At 41.2% G+C, this 4,385-nt stretch overlaps 1 non-coding gene across 1 annotated transcript; it reads right to left on the reverse strand.

Moving 5' to 3' along the window:
• Nucleotides 1–953: 953 nt before the first annotated feature.
• On the reverse strand, nucleotides 954–1,056 carry LOC116646194. The gene has a single exon (XR_004302091.1). It is a non-coding gene; the product is annotated as a U6 spliceosomal RNA (small nuclear RNA).
• Between the last annotated feature and the right edge of the window lie 3,329 nt (nucleotides 1,057–4,385).

Here is a 4,385-nt window from a genome sequence, read left to right on the forward strand (position 1 = left end):
GCACTTCTAAGGGCCCAGCACCCCACACCCTGCAGAATGTGCAGGGCAACTCACACACAGGCCACCCCAGCACTGCCCTCCACATCTAAACGTCTCACCTCATCTGTAGGTCACATGTCCCTTCTCTCCCTACTCTTCTTCCTACTGTGCCTTCATCTAACCTGAACCATAGCCTTGATCTTCAGATACAATCATCTCACTCCGTTAGTAACTGTGAAGCCTTTGCTCAAATGCTCCCTTCTCTGTGAGGCTCCCCTGTCCGCCCTATTTCAAATTTCTCTCACACCCCTGCCGGCATTCTCAATGCCCCTGACCTTGCCCTACTTTTTCTTTTTTCCATAATACTTACCAACTTCAGACGCACTAACCGATTAACCCATTTGTCCCGTGCCTTGCTTGTTGTCTGTCTTCTTGTTTGAATTAAAGCTCTGCAAGGCCAGGAATTTTTGTCTGGTTTGTTGGCTGGTGTGTCCCCAGCACTTAGAACGGTGTCAGGAACACAGCGCGCCCTCGACAATTAGCTGTTGTATGAAGAAGCCAATAAAGTAAGAACAGAAGAGCAACTCATAAGGCATATGGGACTTAGAAAGAGAAAAGAGATGAACGGCACAATGAGGCCAGAGCACAGGGTTCAAAATTCTACCCATGCATGATGTAATGGGCTCTAATGTAGGGCATTGCTGGTGGTTATACAAAAGGGAATTACAATCAGAGGACCCAAGCGGGGCCCCACCCAATATGATAGATGAATAATTTCAGATCAGAAATCCTATGTGATATTATATTAGGACCTGAAATCGGTGTGCTTCGTTAAGTCTCAGATGACTGCTGACCACAAAATGGAGGACTTCCCAACAACTGCCCACTTCATCTTGGGTGGGAGTTTCAGGGTTTATTAATCAATGCATTCTCTTTTCTTTCTTTTTTTTTTTTTGTGAAGAAAAGCTTCATCTAAAAATATGGAACGCTTAGCGAATTTGTGTGTCGTCCTTGTGCGGGGACCATACTAATCTTCTCTGGATGGTTCCAATTTTAGTACACGTGCTGCCTAAACACTGTGTTTTTTATTTTCTCTATTTTCTGATGCTTTGACATCTTGGGGCATTGAGTCCTTGGGGAGGGACTGCCTTTCCTAAAATTAGCTAATTCCTAGAGATAGCAAACAACTTGCTGCAAACCAACCAATCCTGAGTCCGTACCCACCATCCCCTTCCTTTTAACAGGCTCCTTGCTGTCCAGGACACTATACCTCTGCCCTAAATCACCCTAAATCACCTCAGAGTCAGGTATCAGACAACTAGGGATCACCGTTATAGCCCAGAGCCTGCCCAAACTATTCAATCCTAAGTCCCCTCTGTTTGCCTACCCTGTCCCGCCCGTTCCTTCCTGTGAAAACCACAATAAAAGCTCTGGCCCACGTCTCCGCCTCACTTCTTCTGCCTCCTGACTGACCCTGGTAATTCTGCATGTGGCCTTGCGTGGCTTGGAGTTCCTCTTGATTCTAGAGATCTGTAGGTAAGAAGGTAAGTAGGTAAGGGAGGGGCAGACGGCAAGGGAGAAGCAGACTCCCCACTGAGCAGGGAGCCTGATGTGGGGCTCGATCCCAGGACCCTGGGATCATGACCTGAGCTGAAGGCAGACGCTTAACCGACTGAGCCACCCAGGCGTCCCCTGGGATGTATTTTTTAAAAGGTTTTATTTTTAAGTAATCTCTCTACCCAACACAGGGCTTGAACTCAGAACCCTGAGATCAAGAGTCACACACTCTACCGACTGAGCCAGTGAGGCGCCCCTATTTGGGGTGTATTATAAACCTCAATGCAAAACGTAGAATTGGAAGGCTTCCAGAAGACATGAGAGGAGATTTTCATGAACAAGTTTTTGATGATTTAGGTTATTTATTTAAATAGGTTATTTATTCTGTCATATGCTCTGAGTTGGTAAGGTGTATATGATACACTTGCCAAGCTGATATTTAGAAATTGCTATTTGATACAGCCCCTCTCATTTTGGGAAACTCCTAAATCTTTTGTAAGTTTTTATTTAAATTCCAGTTAGTTAAGATACAGTGTAATATTAGTTTCAGGTGTACAATAGAGTGATTCAACACTTCCATACATCACCCAGTGCTCATCACGACAAGTGCCGTCCTTAATCCCCATCATCTCTTTCATCCATCCCCCCACTACCTCCCCTGTGGTAACCATCAGTTTGTTCTTTATAGTTAAGAGTCCATTTCTTGGCTTGTCTCTCTCTCTTTTTTCCCCTTTGCTCATTTATTTTGATTCTTAAATTCCACATATGAGTGAAATCATATGGTATTTATCTTTCTCTGACTGACTTATTTCTCTTGGCATAATACTCTTTAGCTCCATCCATGTCGCTGTAAATGGCAAGATTTCATTCTTTTTTATGGCCGAGTGATATTCCATTGTATATTTATACACCACATCTTCTTTATTCATTCACCAATCCCTGGTCACTTGAGCCCCTTGCATAATTTGGCGACTATAAACAATGCTGCAGTAAACACTGGGGTGCATGTATCCCTTTGAATTAGTGTTTTTGTATCCTTTGGGTAAATACCTAGTAGTGCAATTGCTGGGTCATAGGGTTGTTCTATTAACTTCTTGAGGAACCTCCCTGTTTTCCAGAGTGGCTGCACCAGTTTGCATTCCCACCAACAGTGCAAGAGGGCTCCCCTTTCTCCACATCCTCACCAACACCTGTGGGTTTTTTGTGCTGTTGATTTTAGCCATTCTGACAGGTGTGAGCTGATATCTCATTGTGGTTTTGATTTGCATTTCCCTGATGAGGAGTGATGTTGAGCATCTTCTCATGTATCTATCTGTTGGCCATCTGGATATCTTCTTTGGAAAAAATGTCTGCTCATGTCTTCTGCCCATTTTTTAACTGGACTATTCATTTTTTGGGTGTTGAGTTTTATAAGTTCTTTATAGATTTTGGATACTAACCCTTTATCAGATATGTCCTTTGCAAATATCTTCTCCCATTCTGTAGGTTGCCTTTTAGTTTTGTTGATTGTTTCCTTCGCTGTGCAAAAGCTTTTTATCTTGTTGCAGTCCCAATAGTTTATTTTGCTTTTATTTCCCTTGCCTTAGGGGACATATCTAGAAAGAAGTTGTTACTGCTGATGTCAAAGAAGTTACTGCCTGTGTTCTCTTCTAGGATTTTTATGGTTTCAGGTCTCATATTTAGGTCTTTGATCCATTTTGAATTTATTTTTGTGTAAGGTGTAAGAAATTGGTCCTGTTTCATTCTTTTGCATGTTGCTGTCCAGTTTTCCCAACACCATTTGTTGAAGAGACATTCTTTTTCCCACTGGATATTCTTTCCTGTTTTGCCGAAGATTAATTGGCCATATAACTGTAGGTTCATTTCTGGGTTTTCTATTCTGTTCTATTGATTTATGTGTCTATTTTTGTGACAGTACCGTAGTGTTTTGATGACTACAGCTTTGTAATATAACTTAAAGTTTGTAATTGTGATGCCTCCCGCTTTGCTTTTCTTTGAAAATCCTAAATCTTAAAAAGTTCATCCTTATTAACATCACTAGTAATGTATCTTAATGGATCCTGAATCAGAGGAAAAAATATTGTTACAAAGGACATCATTGGGACACTTGCTGAAATTTGAATATGGAGTATATAATTTTACTCTGGTTATGCAAGACAGTGTCCTTATTCTTTGGAACCCCATGATGAAATATTTAGGAATATATGGATATTATAATGCCATTTACTCTCAGAAAGTTCAGGAAAATATCAACACATATATGAGTGAAAGAGAAATAAATGAAATGTGGCAAAATATTAACAACTGAAGAATCTAGGTAAACAGCGTCTGAGCAATGTACTTTTCTTGCAATGCTTCTGTAAGTTAGAATCTTTTATTTTAATTTTAAAAACTAAAAAAATTTCTTGCTGCAGTCTAATTGAAGTCTATCTTCCAACAATTTCCATCCCTTTGGTTCTAATTTTGCTTCTTACATGATCTTTCTGGATAAATTGATTTTTTTTTCCACTGTAATAGGATTTCGGTGTATTAGAATAATGGTATCGTGACTCTCCCAAATTTGTTTTCACCAGATGATCTGGATGGGAACTTTAGCTCCCTCCTGACTTTCACGTCTCCCTGATCCCCAGTCTTCCTGTACTCAAGGTGGGCACACACACACACACACACACACACACACACAAACCCATCAGCACCACGTGTATAGATACTAAGTGTGATGTCTTATTTTGGAAACCCCTATCAGCTCCCACAGGTGTGGAACCATCCATGTGAATGGGCAAGGAGTTATTTTCTTCTCTACATAGAAAACCTCAACCATGTCTAGGGCTTCTCAGGGCGACCGTGAC

This window comes from Phoca vitulina, unplaced genomic scaffold (genome assembly GCF_004348235.1).
Source record: "Phoca vitulina isolate PV1807 unplaced genomic scaffold, GSC_HSeal_1.0 scaffold35, whole genome shotgun sequence".
Classification (NCBI taxonomy): domain Eukaryota; kingdom Metazoa; phylum Chordata; class Mammalia; order Carnivora; family Phocidae; genus Phoca; species Phoca vitulina.